Consider the following 21,937-nt stretch of genomic DNA (forward strand, 5'->3'; position numbering starts at 1 on the left):
AAAAAAAAAAAAAAAAAAAAAAAAAAACCACTAACGTATAATTTCAATACGTTTATTAACAGAAACAACTTTTTTTTTTCTTGTTACAAGAATAATGCAATTGCAATCGACAAACTACGGACAATGGCGATCCAAACGTATCAATCTTCGAAAATAAGTAAACTAACTGGCGAAAAAAATATTAAAGCAGAATTGTTTTCAAGTTCTTGCAAAAGAAATAATTCAAGCTCTAAGCGTTTACACGTTGCCGTCGGATCGGAATCTGAAGTGATTTTAAGTTCTAGCAAAAGAAATAACTAAAGCAGAATTGTTTTCAACCTTAGTTTTTTTAAATGACAGAGCCAAACTAATGAGTCTGTCAACTAATCAACATACCGGTATGTTTTTATATTAGATAAACCGAGTGAAATGATCTCCTTTGAATGTCTAAAATATTACATTTTATTTTCTTTAATATTGTTGAACATTTTTTTCTCCAAACAAATATCTTTATTCTTTTTTTTTGGTCAAATCATTTTTTTCTCCAAACAAATATCTTTATTCTCTTTTATGATTTTTACGCTTTTTCAAGTGCATATATATCAGTTTATTTATATGCGAACAGATCCAGATTTGGTCCATTTGGACCAAGTCCAATAGAATATTGGTCTTAACCCCTAAATTTCCGTGACATTTTATAGATTAGATCCTTTAAATTATGAATTTCTTTTTAGAGAGATTCTTAAGATATACTCTCTCCGTTCCGGAAAATAAGATGTTTTAAATTTTTTATTTGTTCCACAAAGATAGATTTTCTATATGTTTAAGGTATTTTTTATAATTTTAAGAAACATTAAATGAAAATATTTGAATTGATTAAATTTCATTGGTGAAAAGTTATTGGAAAGTGTACAATAAAGTAAAAGAAAAATTAAATTATAAACATTTATTGAATTCTTAATAAGCGTGAATACTTTAGAAAATTTTACTTTCAGAAGGAGTATTTATAACTTCCAAAATTTTAGTGCAAAAAGATTCTTTCATGGAACTCATTGAAAAATAAACTCTGAAGTTTAAATAACAATTTATGATTTTATAATTAAAATTTAGATTTAGATTTTACGATATAAAAATTTGATTTCAGATAATGAAAAACATAAATTTCTCAAAACATCTCAAAGTTTTGAAAAACTTGTGGAAGCTTCAATACACTTGTTAATCATTCTTAGAGTTGCTATAAATGTCCTTATAATATTGGAAATATATTTATAATACTACAAACGGTATATATACCTACAGAATTTTGAGAAATAAATGTGAAAATTCCAAAATTATGGATCCAAAATTACTAAAATTTTCAACTTTGAAAATGACCAATAATATATTTATTTAGATCAGTTAACAGTGTTAACACTTAACACAAATAATCGTGGAAGTACCGTAGCCTATTGGTTAAAGTTTAAACACTTTTACACCCAAATCTAGGGTTCGAATCCTATACTATGCAATATCTTGCAAATTGTAGGATGTGACGCTTATCGGAAGTTCCAAAGTACCGTAGACAGAGCCGTTCGTTATGGTCGTGTGATGCGGAGAAAACTTGTCCATCAAGGATGTTGTACATGCAGAACAACCCGTCAGCCGATCCAAGTGTTTCGGAGAGAACTTAATCATGGAATCTTTACCCATGGAACTGTTCATCAACATCACATATGTTTTATTGAACATTAATATCGTATATGTTGCAGGTAGTTGATTATCATATCTAATAGAATTAAAAATTATATGATGATATAATATGTTATCCAATATTAAAAAGAAAAACACTTAACACAAATAAGTTTATTTAGGACCAATAAATTCACATGCTTTTACAATAATAAAGCCTATACATTGTCCCACAATTACATACATAGGCTTCAAATAGTGACAGGGAACCACAGTTAATAATAACAATTTTTTTTACATATGCATTTATATCTATATGTGTTTTTTTTTTTTTGGTATTACTATTAGAATTGTATTGTAGTTAATTCGTTTGTTACATTTCAAACCCATACTACGAGGCCATACTATTTCAAGTCAACTTTTCTTTATGTTTGTTACTAATGATTACTACAAAAACTTGTTCTGTTAGTTAAATCAATAAAATATGGAGAAGTTGTGTTTTTTTCTCCTTCCTATCAGGCATTGGGTGTTCTGCAACTATTTTGTGGGTTGGCCTTTTTTGGATGCGAGATCGTTCTCAATATCCAAAACATATACTGATTTTTTTTTTTTTTTTTGGGCTCAACAACAACTTTTCATTATCCAAATGTGAATACAGGATTACAACCTCAAGAGATTTTAAACCCAACATACAACCGATGGGATCTAGTAACGCATAGGAACACTATAGGAACACTGACTCGGATCCTACACTACCCAATCTATTCATCGGTGTATTTTTCACCACAATGAAACGAGTTCCTCCCACGACCCGAGAGAAACAGTCCCTTGACTACCTAGTTAGACCACAGGATACGAAAACAGTGATAAAACAAACAGACTATGACCTAAACCGGATTCTGATTCAACGACCAAGCAATTGGTCTCCTCATGATCAGAATTCAGTCCAAGTACCAATCACATCAACACCAAAAGTTCATTCTGACCTCGGCTCATACTCTTCATCAACCACTGTCTCGATCCATAGCCAAAAACCGGACAGTATCATCCGGAATGAAAAGCGAACCTTAGCAACAGTTGTCGTTTCCGGTTTCTCTAATCGCAGCTATCTGGAGGTACGAAGCTCCAACCACCGGGATGATGCAGTCAATACACCGGCGTAAGGAAGTAGAGCTCCGCCACGCTTCACCGGCCAAGACCATTCCTCCGGTTGACTACGCTGTCAGCCTGAATCTTGGAACGTGATGTCCCCGAGAACCGGAGAACAATCCTCCATCCACAGCCTATCATACTGACTTTTCTATTTTCTTGTTCTTGTTTTTATTCATCGCAATTGCTTTTGTTTTGAATAAATAAAAAAAAATTGCTTTTGTTTGGCATGCATGCATAGATTAGTTGGAAAAATCCAGCTTAATACAATTACAGATATTCCGACATGACTAAACTACTGATATTATTGCCATGATTTAAATTATATAGTCTTCTCTACAACACCAATTTTTTCATCAGTGGATTATAATTTCCACCAATATCATGATCATTTTATCTATTTCTTTTATCTAGTCACACTTTTGTGCTACATATCTTCATGTTCTATATATGTGTTTCCTTAATTAAGATCTCCTTTTTTTTGTTGGTAAAAAAGTTCTCCTAAGTTTTCAAATCATGTGAATAGTTTTACACACTTGCATTGTGTATTCACATAACTAAAAAATGATGCGAAGAAAACACCCGTATAAGTTAACTCAGTGTGAAAACACTAGTAAAAACCTACCGCATAGTCACGGTAGTGCAACTCTAAAACCGTGGCCATATAAAAAACGCCATGGTTTCGCTACGGACTAGCAACGATTTCAAATTAGCCATAGTAAAACTAAGTAGCCACGACAACAGCCACTAAGATTTTCGTGACTAGGTAACAAACCACAGTATTGCCACTAATATTTCCATGTCTATGTACATAGCCACGGTATAGCCACTGTTTCAACGTGGCTTTTATAAAATAGCCACAATGTTGCCATGAACTTTCCGTGGCTATTTGAAACCCTAATCCCTAAACATATTTTTAAACTCTAAACCCTAAACATAAACATTAAGACTACAATTTTTTCATAATAAAACTTCATTATTAAATTAAACCTCAAAATTTAATCATTTTTTTTTATCTCAAATATTTAAGCTCCATTTAAAATCCTAATCTTAACCTTAAACTATACATTCTTTAATCCTATGTTTTAAAAACAAATTCCAATTATAACATTTTAAACTTAAACTCTAAATCTTAAATATAAAACTATAAACTTAACTTTTCAAAACTATTTGGCAAACCATATATCATATAAACTCAAATCCTATATCATACTTCAAACCCTAAATCTCAAACTCAAACCTTACATATAACCATAAACTCTTACATTTAATCTTAACATTTAAATTTAAGCCTTAACATTTAAACTCAAATCCTATTTCTCAAACTACAAATTCTATATTAAAATATAATATTAAATCATTAAACAATATATCTTATATTTAACCATCATTCCCTATACATTTTCTAAACACTAAACGCTAGCCATTTTTTTATAAAATAAATTATCAAAGTATATGAAGAATTATACACTGTTTTTAAAAGTATAAACTTTTTTATAAAAAAATTATACACATTAATAAAAACTAAACAACAATAGAAATGGACAACATAAATAAAACACACAGATTTTTTTATTTCTTTATTTTTCTTTTCTCCTTACCTCTCTTTTCTCAACCAATAAGAAGGAGTTGCGTGGATTGATAATTTTAACCATTAGATTAAAATTATGAAGGGTCCAGATTAAAATCCTTTTGTGTTTCTTTCTTCTTCTTTTTTTCTCTTTTCCGCTCTCCTTCGTCTGATCTTTCTTCTTTCATTCTATCTCTTTCTCTGTAACGATCGACTCATGTATTCACCTCCTCACCATCACCACCGGTCGACCTCTCTTTGTCTTCCTCTTCTCTGGCTTCACCTTCACTATTTCTAGTTGATATGTTTTGTTTTGTTTATAGATCTGAGAAGGAGCAGTGATGAACCTTCAAGGAGAACGTGGATGACGGAGACGACGGTGTGACGGTAAAATTCTTCATTGATCAATGCAAATCTGACCCTTCACTTCTCTCGACTCCTTCCGCGAGTATCTCAAGAGGTACCAAATCCTCTCTCTCCTCGTTTACTTCGATCTAATCGTCTTTTTATATGCTTTAATTTGTATATGTGGTAGTTGTGATTCATAAAGTATTCATCTTTCTTCTTGACCCTCTTTGTGTTCTTAGATGCCAAAAAGCTGAGTTCTTGCTTAATGTTTCATTTGTTCTTGACTCTCTTTGCGTTTATAGGCACAAGGTGAATCTGACGATGAAGGGAAGGAGAAGTGGTGGTGTGGGAAGATGATGAAACGGAAAAGAGAAGTGATGGTGTGACAGTATGGCGCCTCCGGTGAAGCGTAGTGCGGCGGTAGTGTATTTGTATGTATATACGTACTTATGTATATATATAACAATAATGTGTATTTTTTGTTTTAGTATTAATTACTAAAAATTATTTGTTTGTTTTTATTTCTGTTTATTTTTTTTTGTTTTTATTTTTAGTATAGCCACGCCAATAGCTGTTATTATCGTGGCTACCTAAGCCACAAATATAGCGTGGTAAAACCGTGGTTACTAGCCACGTTTAGCCATGGTTGTTTTTTAGCCACGAGGCTATAGGCTATAGCCACGATAAATTTATGATCTAAAAGCGTGGCTTTTTTTTTATAGCCACGAATTATCGCTCTATAGCCACGGTATTGTAGTGGCTATGCGATGCATTTTTACTAGTGAAAATATTACAGCTATAACCCCAAAAAAACAAGATTTACCACTTCTTTGCACATGTCTTCATTTCTATCTTCCTCCGCTTGTTTTCCTCATTCACGTCTGTAACTTAATCAAAAAAGCAATAAGAGAATTTAGGTCTTTTCAACGTTTGCAATCGCACGCTTCAACAACGAAAAAAGAAAAGAATAAGATTTTGCTAACACTTAAAAGTATACCAATGATAATTCCTTAAATTTGCATGCGTTTTTCACTGTTTTCGTCCCATAAATAAATGTGATGTTATGATACAATATTAGCCTATAATCTATCGATCCATCTGATGTATTAGAAGTTTTAAAGAATAGATTAGAGATTGGTTGATGCTGAAAATATCCAAAAAATTAGAATAATCACATGTTTATTATAATCCTTTAACATACCAAATTCTTTTAAATTTGTTGAGATGTGTACAAATTTATTGAAAACAAAAAAAAAACTATTATTAATCAAATTATTCATCAACTTATTCAACAAAAAAATCTTTTTATTCATTTCTCATCAAAATTATAGTAAACTATTTTTAGAAATTTTTATTTATTTTATTATGTAGAAGTAGAATTGATGAAGTAGTCATTCTATTTTATTCAAATTAAATAGTAAATATTTTATGAAATTGATTGAATACATCATTCTATTCCGATTGCAGCCATAATGAATGGAAAAATTATTTACTCCATATAAAAAAAAATGAGATGTAGTTATTCTAAACTCAAGTGATCAAAAGTTTGAAATAAATTAATGTAACGATAGAATAAGAATAACAATATAAACAAGATTAGTTCAGTTCAAAAAAAAGAAAAAATACAAACAAGATTAGTGTGTCTGCCACAAACAAAAAGGGCGGAAGTACATGACCATCTATATTGTTGTCTCTATCATTAATGTTCATCATCCCATTCTACGGCTCAAATGTCACAACTTGGAATCTTCAGAGACACAGAGAGAATCATCCACACGCAGTTTATATACACAAGAGAATCAAGAAACATCGTTTTCAAAACGATCAGTCACGCTTATGTTCAAGCAGTGGAAGACACATTGACGTCTCGTCTCTTTAGACAAGACTTCGTGTTCGTTACATGTTTATATCCAACCAAACCGCCACATGAATTTGTTATTTGTCGTTATAAACAAACATGACTTACTGTGTTGAAGATAGTTTAGTCCAGTAATCTAAAGTTTATTATTTTTTGTATACTAGAAACTCTAAGTTCCGAATCCTTCAAAATATGAATTATTTAGATTAATAAAAAAAATTCTACATGAGATGTTTCAACACCAGAAAATCTAAGTTTCGAGTTCCCAAAAATGTATATTATGCATATAATAAAGGAAAATTTTACATAAAATATTTAGCATAGTGAAAATAAAACTATTAAACTTAAAATTTTATATAAAAAGGGCTCAGAATCTATACTATTATTAGAAGAGTATTTTTTTTCTCACTGGCCTCTCAAATTGAAAGTTGGAACGGTTAAAGTCATTGTTGCTATTTTTTAATATATAATTATATTTTTTGTAACCAAATAGTTAGATTTTTATTATATAATAATAGTTCATATATATAACAATAATTGGAGAATGATAGTGGGTTTATTTATTTCATTGTCAAGTTTATAAGATCAAATTTAGTATATCACAGTTAAGAATGTGTCACACAATAGAATTTGTAAAGGATGACTCTTATTTTATCATAAGCATTAATATAAGGGAAAATTTGGATAAATGCACTTCAATAAGAATATAATTTGAAAAATACACCTTTGTTTAAGCTTTTTGAAAAATACACTTATCTATATATAAATTTATCAAATTGTCCAATCTTAATATTTATCAATTCCTATTAAACAATTTTTTTTTAAAATTATTTTAAAAGAAAATCGCTAGAGATAGGGAATTATTTGTGAATCTACTGTTCAGAATTTCTTCCAACTCTTTCATATACACATGAAAGTAATATTTCAATAAGACTTCAATGCAAGCAACACCATTTGTTTTATGTGACTTTAAACTATTGGTATGTGTTTGTTCTTCCTCTGTCTTTCTTTTTCCATTACTTCCTTTTTTGAATCTTGTACTCCATCTCTATATAAACAACATAAATTAAAAAAAATTGTAAGATACACGAATCAAATTATTGGCTCAAACAGATTTATTGGATTTTCATGACACGTGAAAAAAGAAGAACAAACCGATGAATAATAATCAGTGCAATTTTTTTTCATATTCAAAATAAAAAAAAAACACATATCCGAATACATTATATTAGCTAGAACTTACTTTGCTCCGGTAGAGAAGATGAAAATTTTGTAGAGACAAACGTGACTTGCTTTTCTTTTTTAACAACGTGACTTGTTTATATAAGGTGAAGAAAATAAAATAAAGGAAAATCTATATAAACTTCATGATAAAGTCAAAACAAGTCATAATTCACATGTTTATCTCAACACACATATTTATCTAATTTTAATGATATTATTTGCAAAATACCCTATTAATGCTGATAATTTGCAAAATACTCTATTTAGGATTTGAAATTTGATAATATAAATACACTGATATCTGTATAAATTGACATAAGAATCCTTTATATATTATTTAAAAAATATTACAACATTTGAGATATGTCACTTGTCATCACCATAATGATTCTTATATTATTTAGAAAAATAGATTGGTCAATCTAAATATATATTATAGTTCTCATTAAAATAACCATAAAATTAATATTAATGTAAAAAAATATTTCTTCTTTCTTTAAATATAAACTACAGAATTACCTAATGTGATTAAAATATATATGACAATTAATTATTTTAAATAATAAAGATACAATTTGGGTATCTTATACCATTTTTTAAATTTTATATTATAAAATAAATTAAACAATCGCATTAATCATATAATAAAAAAATTAGCTTTTTTCGTATATGTTATATTTTGAATTTTTAAAAACGGCTATAAATTACTAAAACTATTAAAAGTTTTGACATCAAAAACTTTGTGATGAATTGTTTATTTTTTTGTTATAACAAAATACAAATGAACATAAAACTATACAAGTAGAAAGTATCATTTAATAGATTGTAAGATTAATATATATATATATATATATATATATACATATATATCTTTTGTTTAAGTTAAACTATATAACATATAAAAATACATAATATTTTAGTTTCGAAATTTTCATTGAAAGTATTGAGAACTTAAAATTTTAATTTCAAAATTTTCATTGAATTTTAAAAAGGATTATAAATTATTAAAACTATTAAAAGTCTCACTTTGAAAATTCTAATATCAATGGTTTAAAAAAAATTGTCATCAAAATTACAGACTCAACTAAGACTCTGCTAACCAAACTGGGGCTCTGTATCCATGTGAACGATGAACGACGGTCGAATCTGAACACTTCGTGCCAGGCTGACCGCTTTTTTGTTTTGTGGTCTTGGTACATGGAGGAGATCCGAGTAATTGAAACTCTCTTTTAAACGCTTGATATCTTCCAAATATGATGCCAATCACATGTCATTCTTCAGATTTTGAAACCATCTTCACCAATTGAGATCAATTGAGAACAATTTGTTGCAAACGTTACATGAAAGTGCCGTAAACTCCTCATACATTCAGCTACCAAAATAAGGGATTCAATTTCCGAATGAAGGGTAGAAAGGCTAGCTCGCGTATTCGTCGCCCCATTAGTCCATCAAAACTTTCCAAAGTGTTATACCATCAAAGACATGAATTTTTTTTCTTTTCTTCTCATGATCCATCCGTGAAGCACCAACGACCTGATATATGTGGTGTTGTTTCTGTCCGGACCGCTCGATGTTGAACTGGATCTTGGGACATTTTGTCTTGTGCCTCATACCATAGGGTTGATTCTGTTTATGGTAAAGCAATAATAACCCGTGGGTCAATGTCTATGTTACTGAATACTTTGTTGTTCCGCCATTTCCAAATATATCATTGAATCCATGGAAACTAGTGGTTATCCCCTGGTTGCGGAACTCTCCAAAACAGATAATCTATATTAGTATAAACCGATTGTGTAGGGAAAGTATTTAGATTTGATGGAATCAGAGCCCACATTTAAATATATTATGTATATTAATATCATTTAAATATAATTATATACAATATAAAATAGAAAAAAAGTGATTGTTATTAATAAATGTAATTAAACAAGAGTTATTGTTTTGTTTATGTGTTCACACCTACTTAATTATATACATAATAGTTTGATTTTAAATTATTTAATATATATTTATTATTTTGTTATTTTATAATACATAAAACATAAAATAAATAATAATAGATTAAAAATATTATATACATAAGGCGAAGATGTTAGCTTAGTTATTGTTTTATTTAGTCTCATGCACATGAGGTAACAACTATCCATAAACTACAATATCATATATTGAGAAGCAATTACAACGTGAAATTGATTGATCCAACAGGAAAAAAATCAAAGTGAAAAAGGAAAAAATAGATTGGTCCAACGGTACAAAAAACAAACTGGACCGCCAAATAAAGTTGTTACAATTAAAATATGTGACAGTTGTTTAAAAGTTTTAAACTTGAAAATATTACACATAGACATACTTTTAACCTACGTCAAATTCGGACGTCCGATTCCCGATTCGGAACCGGAATCGAAATCAGAACCTTGTGGAACCTTACGGAATCTCGCTTCCAAAACGCTTCTAAAATATTATATTTAAAAACACGTTGGAAGATTACGATTCCGTTTTGGAATCAGGCTTCTGTTCTTAAAAAAAAATATAATTTCTTATATCAATAAAAATATAAAATTATAGTTTTTAATTTATATAAAATCCAAATTTAATAGTGTTAAATAGAGATAATATAAATATACAAATACTAAAATTAATACTAAAAATTATCTTTATGCATTAAGTTTTTATTAAAGATAAATCATATTACAAATATATTATGTCAATTAATTATAAAATATTAAAAATAATTAATATAATTATTTATTTTTAATTTATGTGTATTTTCACAGTTTTAATATAAAATCATTTCAAAATTATTATAAATGAATAAATGCTTTATTTTAAATTTAAATCATAATTTTTTTAGATCTAGATATTTAAAAAATTCTTATATATGGATACGCTTCCAACACATATTCACTTCCTAATTTTTTTGAAAATTTTGCTTATACACTTTTGCTTCCACGTAATATAGCTTTTAACTTCTTTTTTTTTTGAACAAACTTTTATATTAAATGTAGAAGAAAGAAAAACCTTACAAGCCCAAAGAGAAGTGTTTTATGGTTTGCCAAACCAGTTAGAGACTCAAAACAAAATACATAAAAGAGCCCAATGGAGAGACCCAATTAGAAAGACCCAATAGAATCCAGTAAGAGAAAAGAAAAGTTGATGGAATCGAAGAGTCTTTGCGATGAAAGCGAGGATGGCGATGAAACGGAGAGAGCTTCATGCAGTCCACTTCTGCATCATTCTTGAAGCTAAACGTGGGTTTGTCTCCCGGTAACTGAGGAAGCGATGCTTTATCTGTCGATCGATGAGTTTGTCTACTCCTTCAACAGATCGGAAAGCGTTGCGATGTAAGCGCCCATTCCTTTCTTGCCAAATCCAATAGATACAGCTTTGCCAACTTAGTAGTATTAGTCTACCCCTCCAGGATCGACTACTGAACGCCTGCAATTGAGTTGTTACAGCATCCCAGTTCCGCTGGGGATCCAAACCACTCCTCCTTGATTGAGATAGCCACAATTCCCAGGCGTAGGTGCACGAAAAGAATTGAGGTGCCAAATTACAAAGCAAACAGGTCGGAGGTGTTTGAAGACCCCATCGTAGAAGCCTGTCTCTTGTTGGGCAGCGGTTGAGAACAAAAAGCCAGCAGAGGAACGATTGCTTAGGAATTCCACCTGCTATCCATACAATCTGATCCCAAGGTACAGCTTCACCTTCTCCATATAAACGAGAATAGATTGCACTTTGTTGAGTACCTTGTAGAATCTGCGCCTTCAATTGTGAGATATGCCTGCAGGTTCAATTGTCTCTCAGACCGAGCATGAGGCAAGAGCCAGTTCCCATCCTGTTGAAGAGAGGAGAGCGTAGCAGCCGCTGGAATCCTAAGAGAAAAGTTTGAATCCTGGGAAAAAGTATTGTTCTAGACAGCCAAAGGATGACCAATTGTCTGTCCAGAAGCGGCATGTAAGTCCATTCCCAACACGCAGTTTGATCCAATCGTAAATTTTACCTCTTAGTTTGATCAGCTTTTAACTTCTTTTACACTTATACATACTTTGAACTTTCCATGTACTCTATTCTTTGTAATTTACATCAAAACCATTGTACGTAAACACACCTAAAATTCAACATCGGAGAAAATTACCGCCGCACTCTTTTTACAATCTCCCTCACTTGTTCTCTTAAAATCAGCCACACCTCCTCCAACTCTCTTTGCTGAAAACGATGGTGATACCAATGGCTCCAAGTTTGACTCGGTGAGAAACGAAGCAAGGTTCATGAATTTAGAAGAGGCTTGCGAGACAGGGAGTGATATCGATGGCCATGCACAACAAGGTACAAGGATATGAAGATACGGCACCGTTTCAACAACCTGCTGTCCACAAATCCCTTCTGCTCTCCAGTCTCCACGATGACCTTTACTTAATAACCTCTAACCACATATCCTCTCTGTATCTGACCACACTAGGCCTGACCCTAAGCTTTGTCCTCTAGGAGAGACACCTGACCACATAATTTCTTCACTTAACCTTTTTAGTATCCACGTAAACACTGACACCAACACATCTATATCTGACCACACATCACCTGGCTCCAAAACTAATCTTCCACATGAGTCCCCTCATAAGTCGTCTGACCCTAACCAAATAACCACCTTTAGTCACAAGCCCACTTGTCTTTTGGAGTAATTTCGACTTAAAAATACACACCACAAGCTCAAAGTCCACTTCATGTACAAAATAACTTAAAGTGTTATGTTTAGAGCTTAAAGTATGTCAAACTATAAACCACTCTTTAAACTTTTAATCGTGTGACCGTTGAAACCAAAGTGATCATATATATATATATATATATATATCCCCAGGGTCAAATGAAATAAAAGATCTTCTTCTACAGAATTATTATCTCCTCCCCGTTGCGTTGGGTGAGAGCATGATTAATGGGGTTCTTAGGGTGGGGTTCTTAGCGGAATATAAAAAACCTTTTTTTAACTTTTAACTAAAAAAGCTAAGAACTTCACCTTAAGAACTCTCCATTAATCATGCTCTCATGATCTTCTGAATGGCGCTAGAAAATCTCCCCGCTCTTTTGGTTGACTTACTCTAAATCATATCTGTAAAGTATAATAGAATATGATATATTATTGTGTTGTGTTTGATAAGAGAATACAATATGCATATATATAGTGGTAACATTAACATAATGTTAACACTATATAATGCTAACTTTCCTAAACACTTAATGTAAATATGCTAGAATATCTTGAGATTAACTTATTCTTCAAGTTTTTCTTTTTAGTCTTGATGGTCTTCATGAGTTTCACGGGCTTCACAATCTTGGTCCGTAAGATATACATCTTACGGCCCACGTATCTCTAATAGTCGCCTCTCTATATTCAATATTTCTCAAAGAAATGGCGAGATCGATCGAACACATACAAAAGTGCAGAGGCGTATAAGCGATTCTTAGAGAGACGATCCGATCCCTCTTCTGGTCCGAAGCTTTTTCTAGAATTTTCGTTTTAAAAGGTTTTGATCCCTGCTAATGCTTTTTCTTACCGGATTGTTCCGGTTTATTAATTAGGATCCGTGCAGTTTGATACCAATCTTGAAGGAATACATCATCAGCCTAAAAGTCATTGTGTGATCAGGAGAAAGACTCGTGTTCAAATGGTTGCTTCTACTTGTCAAGTCTCAGCCAAACAACACTGCTGTCTCTCCTTCAGGTACTACTGGACTGGTCACTATGTTAGTTTGTGTTGACATGATTTAGAGATCGATTGTTTAGTTGCTTCTATCCATTATGCTTTTGCCACATTATTATCTGAGTACATACATACCTACCATTATTGTACAAAATCATTAAACGTTGTTAAATTGCTTTCAGATTGCTGCTAGTTTGAAACTTGTGCTGGCTAGAAAGGAGAACGAGTCGGATCAACCTTTTAAGAAGAAAGTCCCTTGGCGTCTCTTCTTCATTCTCTGAATCAGCATAAGTCATCACAGATTGATGAAGTCAACAGCATTGAGGTAAAACGGAACCACAAAACTAAACTCGCGAATTCCTTTTTGTTGGCAGTGATTGCTTCATAATGTTCTAGTGGCATTGCTTGCAGGGTCAAAGCGACTCTGCATGGAGCGCTGACTGACTTCCACGGCCTAGTTGGTTCACCGTCATGGAAAATCCCGTCTACATATGGGAAAGAGGAGGAAATGGAGATTAGTGATAAACACGAAGACGAGATCACAAAAACAGCTCGATAAGCGAGAGTGTCTAGGTCTAGCTTGAAACGTGAACCATCATCACGAAGCGTAGAGAGCAAGGAAAATACAGGGTGTGCGTTTAGTTTCAGCCTTCCCTTTATTATATAATGCCGTTAGCTGTTTTCACTTAATACTATTTATTACTGTTTCAATTTGCAGGATCCGACTCCATCCAATGACTTCTGTAACGTCCACGACAAAATGCTTACCAATCTCAACATGTCTTTAACTATAACATATTTTTCAGCCATAATAATTCACCTTACGTTTCGTCATTTTTTTTTTTTTCAAAGCGAACGATACGGGGTGAAAAGTGTTGATTGATCTCTCTGCAATGCGTCTTTTCCACGCTACGTCTTCATGGTTCTCGTAGGTATGTGTTCTTGTGATCCGATCACTGTGTTGCCGCTTCAAAGTTTATATAGGTTTGGTTCGAAATTGCATTGGTGGTGGCTTTTGTAATCCGATTCTTTTTTTTTCAGATTGTAGAGGATGCTTGCTTTGATCGAAATTGCATTAGGTCTTCTCTTTTACCTTTTACTTAAATTTTTATTTTTCGTTTTTTTTTCTTTCCCTAAACATGTTTTTTTTTTGGTTTGATTATTTATGTTAAATATTATTTTTTTTGAAAAATATAGAAACCAAACTTAAGTTTTCAAGATTTTTAGGGAGGATTTTATAATAACTAGATTGATTATGAAAACTTATGAGTAAATTTGTGGCAAACAAATCTATATATATAAAAATATGTTGGTGACCCTCTTGTGATGCCACGTGGAAAGTCATTCTCTGACAGGCCGACACGTGTCCGTGTTCTGGGTTTTATTTTTTTGGTTGGGCTTGAGTTTAACTTTAGGCTTATACTATGAACAATTGACAGAGCTTTTTACTCTTTAATATTATTGAATGTGTTAATTATTTCTTAATACATAGTAGATAAAAAAAACACACATTACGATATGGACGTTATATTATCATCAAAGCAATCTTTACCCTATGTACCTCATCCTGCGATAATTTATAAAGTAGCAACGAATCTATGAGTTCAGCAAATTTGCAATTACTTACGTCATAATTTTAAGTATATAAACATTTAAAAGTAATGTGTTGAATATCATATGATTTAAAAGCCTTTACAAATTTTTATTTTTAAACATACACCAAAAACTTTATGAAAGTAAATATCCATTCAGGTTCTCAACCACTTCAAATACCACCAACGCCAAAAAAATTTAATCAAGTGCACGAAAACTATAATATATTTAAAACTACAATAAATACATTAGTTAATGAAAAATCCTTTTTAAAAAATATTATGGATGCATACATAAATACTAAGAGAAATGTATAAAAGGAAATAAAAGTAACAATAACTTGAAGAACAAAATGTATAAGACTGAAAATATTTATGATTTGTGGTCTAAGATATATTCAACTTATTTTCCTAATCAAGGCGGAATAAACATTGAATAATATTTTTGTAAAAATTATATATACATAGAAATATTTTTAGTGGTAGGGTATATTTATAATTTTCAATATTTGGCCAAATAAAGAAAAAGGAAATCTGCATGTATATAACCATGAAAAGAAAACTACTTTAAATAACTTAATCAAAACAACAACCACGTACAACTAAACCCGACGAACGTCCCAACCTCAAAAGAAATATGGTATAAGAGTTTTTTTGCAAAAAAAGATGGTATAAGAGCAAAAATCCCAAGACATGACATATAGTTTTGTACTAACACCTTACCAACCAATTTAATTTACATAGTTCATTTAACAGTAATCAAAGCAAGCAAATATCCCTAATCAAAGCAAATATTGGTAGCTTCATAGTCTATTTAGTATTCAAATACATTAACATGTACAATATTTAACTAATATATATATTTTTATATGATACAAATTTATATTAAACATTCATTCTAACTTTTTAAATTGTTTTTAAATTTTTATTCCGCCCGTAGGACGGGCTGGTCCTAGTAGAATATAATATCATGTCTTTAAGATCGTTAGAGATATTATGATTTATTTGATTTAACTCTTATGATCACAAAATTATTTCTAATCAATCTAACAATTATAAAAAAGTTTTTTCTTTTCTTTTGATTTAAAACATAACCTTCAAGATTTTTAGGAAATTTTTTTATATATCTAGAATGAGCATGAAAACTTATGTATAAATTTGTGATAAACAAATGTAATATACTATCCAGTCTTTGAGATCGTTAGAAATGTTAAATTTAATTTTATTTAAGACTCATGATCACTAATGTGGGAACCGAAATTCGCACTGTCGATTTACGTTTAAATTAGGAAACTAGAAAAACCCTAATTTTCCAGAGGTCCCGGATGCGAGAGCCAACGATGATATATACTTATTTGATAAATTTTTAATTATTACAAGAGATAACAAATGAATTTAGAGAAAACAGTAGATCTTATTTCGAATCCGCGTGAGAGCGTTGCGATCATTACAAGAGATCATAAAAGCTTTGGCCACAAAGGCTATCAGCGAGTTACCAAGTTCTAGCGGCCTAAAAGTTCAAACCTAGTTGAGTCGCAGCTCGATAACAAAAGAAAAAAAAGAGACATGCGAGTTTTTGATTGATTTCGGACTGAACCTTGTTAAAGGCTGCCTACGTATCCTTTTCTAGGATCAAGCCGAACGTAGTTCAATTGATAGAGCTAGACAAGAGATCGAACTGCCTGGGCGAGTTCGTCTAGTGATTGAGTGCCAGTCATAGAAACCGAACTTGTCGAAAATAAAGCCTAAAGTTTCTAAGTGCAGAGAATTCTAAGTCTAAAAAGTTATCCCTGGTGCCTCTCGCCTAGGACTCCTTATATACTTGCTCCTAGGTCGGTTTACGCTTTTCCCCTTCTGCCTTTAAGCCGTCATAGCTTAAGCTTAAAAATGGAGATATTCCGTTTTTTCCGATCTTCGTGATTATCTTCGGAAACTTCACATTTATCCGCGGAAACTTGACATTTATCTTGCCTTACGAACAAAGCATAAACCGTCATACGGCTTATGGGCTTTTGGTTAAGAAATCGTAAGTGGGCTTCGAGCTTCGTCTTAGGTCTCTTTGGACCGTCTTTGGCTCAAAACGTTTATTACGGTTTCTTCGATAAAAGCAAATTTTCCGCGGTTTTTATCGTAAAGTTTGACTGATGACTTCGCGTGACGGGAAACATAGAATGATTTAGCCACGGTCTACAAGAGATAACATTTAAAAAGTATACGAGAATGCATGGAGAGCCCGATCGCTACGTAACGACCAAGCCGTGTACAAGCTCGGTCGATACGTAACGACCGAGCTTTGGCTCGAGCTCGGTTGCTACGTAGCAACCGAGATTTAGATCGAGCTCGGTCGCTACGTAGCGACCGAGGCGTGTGCGTGCTTTGTCGCTACGTAGTGACCGAGCCGTATGCGTGCTCGGTCGCTACGTAGCGACCGAACCGGCGTGTGCGTGCTTTGTCGCTACGTAGTGACCGAGCCGTATGCGTGCTCGGTCGCTACGTAGCGACCCAGCTTTGGCTCGAGCTCGGTCGCTACGTAGCGACCCAGCTTTGGCTTGAGCTCGGTCGCTACGTAGCGACCGAGCTTGGCTTGTCTGTGGTCCGATTGCCATACTCGAGGTTGCCCGTGGTCGGATTGATTACGTGTCCATTCCCTTGGACAATCGGTATTTGGTTCGATTTGAGATTTGAACAAGATTTTACCGCGAGGATCTTCGTATAGAATCTTTTTACGAAGTATAACTTTTGTGAAAAATGTTCATGCTGATTTTTACGGAGATTTGGATGTTATTTCGTCGTGACCGTTTTTGATCCCAACAGTTACCCCCCCCAGCCCGTTAGAATCGTGGATCGTTGATAAGATTCTAGCGTGCGGTTAGGCAAGTTAGGCAAGATAGGCATGTTGGACGAAGTTCGTATCCTAAGATTCGTATACAAACATTGACGAAGAAAAACTTATGCATATAAAGAAAAGTTTTTTTTATTGGGGCTGCGCCTTATGATGGCTGCCTACCTACCCTTGTCGAAGGGATCAAGCCTTTCGTAGTTCGTCTTGGAGTTAAGATGCTTACGATTTGTTTTCCATTGAGACATTTACGGTTTAGTTATGTGTCATGTAGAGATTATCAGGCATGTTGTTGTTGATGGCATTTTATATCGGACATTTGTCGGCCTTGAAACTACCTTTGTTGGCTGTTTGCTTTGGCGAAGTGTGGCCGTATTTATGCTTTCGGGACTGAAAGCGTGCGGCTTTGAATCCCAGCCGCTTTGCGACTTTTTTTTTTTTTTTAATAAATTGTGTTTCGCGTTTTAAGAACATGTTTGTATTCGTTCGATTGAAGAAGGAAGAGTATGAGTTGTCATCTCATATCTAACTCTTTGTAGATCGTTATATTCACTGTTCGTTTTAGATGAGAACGTACAAAAATTTTGCTTTTCAGAATTTCATGAACATTGGAATACAAGCGAAGAGACATATTTTGGGATCTTGTATCTTTTGATATCATGCCTAGAGATGATAGAGACCAGTGCACTGGGTTTAGGGCAAGACCTAGGCTTACTTCTGATTTTAGGGGGTGCGATGACTAATTCGGCTTACGTATCCCGTTACAGTTTCAACCTGATTCCATACCGATTTAAAGTCCGCGATAGGTTCTCGGCATATACGACTTGTATGGTTGGAACCGAGCATCTCTCCAAGGAAAATTTCTAAGTCTCCTGGAAGTGCTGACCAAAATTTTGGATTTCTTTTATAGCGCTATTACCCTTGTGTCGGGTGTATGAGAGCTATCTCTACGAGATGGCTAAGTCTGTTTAGGACTGTTAAGAGTTTGTTGTGATCAGCAACAAACTTATTGGTAGATATTACCGTTTTTGAATCTTCGCGAAGGATACGTGTTTTAAGAGGGTGTTAGTGCGTATGATTGTTTGGTCCTCCAAGATGGTGTTTTTATCGACATAGGTATTTTTGTCGAAAAATGTTTCTTCAAGTGTCTGCGACGTCTCGCAATGCTGAAGATTGGTTTCTTTTTCGAATGCCGCGTTTCGTGCTCGAAATGTTCGCGGGCTTGAACATGTTATGCGGTTTTGCAAGGGTTTAGTCTTAACCTTGCGTTTGAGAAACATTTTGGTTTGTCTATGGATGTTCGCAGCCAAAATTGATGATCCTGTTTGGATTTGATTTGCGATCGAGGAGTTAGGACCGAGGGGTTGCGTAATTTTGTCCCCGGAAAGAGGCATCCTCCTATACTATGCTTTGTGAGGTGTTGGCCTTCCGAAATTTCTTTCGTGTATATTTGAGGATGTTTCGTACAGCTCTAGGAGCTCTGTTACGAGTTTTCCTTACATGCCGCATTTTACGAGTAAAACACAGCGGACTATTAAGTTATTGGTGGAACGTATTGAACTTGGTCGATTGTCGACAAGTTTAAGTTTTCCGTTAACTGTTTGGTAGTTAGGACTGAGTTTTGTTACGAAAAATTTATCATATGATTTTCGACTATGGGTTATACGATAATTATTTTCTTGATAGTCACATGACTTTTTTAGACAAATCGCGGATAGTCGTTTAGCCGTTAAGTGATGAAGCGATGGTTTCTCAAATAATTTGGGTTGGCGTGAAGGATGTGTTCGCTCAGACAGCAAAGGATGTTGTAGGTCAGGCATTAGACCATAGTCCTTAAGTTCATGTTAGTTTACGATTGTCTTTAAAGGGGATATCGAACTATGGTTCGGATTTTTACTGGAAGGCGTAATTGACCGAGGGCCAAAGAGCGCTTGTCGAGATTGATAGGCCAATTTTGTCGGGGTTATCCGTGTTAATATGGTCGATAGTCATAGAAAACAATTCTCCGCTCCAGGTTTCAGTTATACGATGAATCTTTCGTATAATGTTACCTATAGTCTTATGAAAATCGATTCGTTTTTGTCCGAGGAAGACGAAGCCCAAGAGGTTTGCTACATATCCAGTGTGGGGTCAGCGGCGGGATGACTGTCTTCTCGGATGTGACCGAGGGAAAAGAAAGGCCATAGCCAGCTAGCAGCATGGAGGTTTGTCTTTGCTATACAAAACATACTTCTTCATAAAACATGTTATGTTAACTTTAGAAAGTTTCTTCGTAAGACTTGGTCTGATTGTACGAAGGATTTTTCGCGTAAGTAATGGGGACCGGTTTTACGAAGGTTGTAAACCGGTGATATGTATACATATGTCAAAGTAGCATTGTTTCTGCAGGTTTTACGAGAAACGTTTCTGATGTGATTTCGATCTTAGGTGAAAGTTGCTTGGGTTACTCATGGAGTGTTACCGAAGATTATTTCATTACGATCTAGTCGCAGAACGTTTTTCATAGGTTTTTTGAGAGGATTCTCATGGCACATTCGTTTCTGGAACTAATTGGTCAACAAGAGGTAGATCTAGCCAACAATTGGGAAGAAAGTGTTCCCTTTAATGTGCTCGATGCTACATTTATTCTCGAGTTTGCTTCATCGCCAACGTTTTCGATGCTTTTCCGTGACTCACCTTGTTCAACGGAAACTGAAAGAAATGCTTTGGTGCTTGAAGATTTCTTGTAGAAATTTTTATACGAAACTGGCTTTATAAAGCCGGAAAGGGCTTCAAGACTTTGGCTAATTGTCGAGTTTCAGTTTGATATTGGTACAGGTTTTCTATACGCATGATTGCGACAAGAAATGTTGTATAGTCTTTGAGATTATGTTCATGATCGTCTGGATATGTTGCTAGTGTTTAGACAAATTTTAGATTGTCGTTTGCCTACTTGGGACGATTTGCTTTGACGAAAGCGTTTTCTTGACGATTTGCAAAGGTTTTTGAAGTTTGGGAGTATACAAGTATAGTATACGTACCTACTCCCTTTTTTTACAAAAGAAAACAGTTGAACCGATACTTTGAAGGGTTGTGTACGTTTCTTCTTCCGAGGTTTGGAATGATCGATAATCCGGGACGATTTAAAGACGACATTGGGACTGTGATTTGGTTGTTTCCAGGTTGACGACTTGGAATATATTGGTTTTAAGAAAATTGCTAGAAACGAATCGGTTTTAAGACGACGTTCGTGTCTCTAGTTTTCTCTCTCTTTAGGAAGCGAGTTCGATATGCGTGGCAATCGTTTCTCGATTTTTGGACAGTTTAGATCGGTTTGCAAGATCTGGCTGAACAGTTATGAAACGATATATGGAGACAGGAAAAATCGCCTAAGAATTAGTTCGCTAGATTACCCACCTAGTTTTTCAGTTCCCTAAAATTCTATGGCAGTTTCAAAAGCATTTTGTTGCTTAGTCCCTTCCTACGAAAATTCTAAGTTTGATCTTGAAAAAATTCGGACATACCGTAGTGTTCTAGGAGATGCAGTTTTGTCTCTTCTCAGTTTTGCTTGCTTATTTCCCCTTCCTCTTCTCGTGTATGTTCGCCATTTTCGACATTGGTGTTTATCCTTTGAAACTTGACATTTATCTTCCGAACTTGACTGTTATCTTCTCCTTAGATATGACGTCAATTTTTATAAAAACGTTCAACATAATCGTATAGTTGAAGCGGATAAGGTGTTAAGTTAACTGTTGCCGTTTTATATGATTAATCTGAATCCATGCGAAAAAACAAGTCTTTGCGGGTTTTTTTTATCGCAAAGTTTCAATGGTAACTCCAATCGAGATGAAACAAAAGACGTTTATCGAGATGGAAGGAGAACACAAAGATGGAGGTAAGGGCGAGTGGGAGCAAGCGAAGGAGTTCAGACGAGTCTTACTTATTTTCGTCGTAAAATCTCAACAGAAAGTCCGATTGAGACGAAACAAAAAGCGTTTCGATCGGGATTCAAAAGAGAACAAAAAGAAGGATCTTA

At 33.6% G+C, this 21,937-nt stretch overlaps 2 long non-coding RNA genes and 1 pseudogene across 4 annotated transcripts; all 3 read left to right on the top strand.

Moving 5' to 3' along the window:
- Positions 1–2,892, top strand: part of LOC106323766 — an 18,164-nt pseudogene extending 15,272 nt beyond the window's left edge.
- An 8,048-nt stretch (positions 2,893–10,940) lies between these two features.
- On the top strand, positions 10,941–13,275 carry LOC106325737. Of its 3 annotated transcripts, none has more exons than XR_001267040.1 (3): positions 10,969–11,488; positions 11,584–11,750; positions 13,086–13,275. It is a non-coding gene; the product is annotated as an uncharacterized LOC106325737 (long non-coding RNA). The 3 variants fall into 3 exon arrangements; XR_001267041.1 differs by lacking the exon at positions 13,086–13,275 and having other exon boundaries at positions 10,969–11,137; positions 11,202–11,488; positions 11,584–11,899; XR_001267039.1 differs by lacking the exon at positions 13,086–13,275 and having other exon boundaries at positions 10,941–11,488; positions 11,584–11,940.
- A 103-nt stretch (positions 13,276–13,378) lies between these two features.
- LOC106325738 lies at positions 13,379–14,624 on the top strand. Its single transcript, XR_001267042.1, has 6 exons — positions 13,379–13,512; positions 13,674–13,816; positions 13,903–14,121; positions 14,210–14,234; positions 14,344–14,423; positions 14,533–14,624. It is a non-coding gene; the product is annotated as an uncharacterized LOC106325738 (long non-coding RNA).
- The last annotated feature ends 7,313 nt before the right edge of the window (positions 14,625–21,937 follow it).

This window comes from Brassica oleracea, chromosome C2 (genome assembly GCF_000695525.1).
Source record: "Brassica oleracea var. oleracea cultivar TO1000 chromosome C2, BOL, whole genome shotgun sequence".
NCBI classification, from domain to species: Eukaryota; Viridiplantae; Streptophyta; class Magnoliopsida; order Brassicales; family Brassicaceae; genus Brassica; species Brassica oleracea.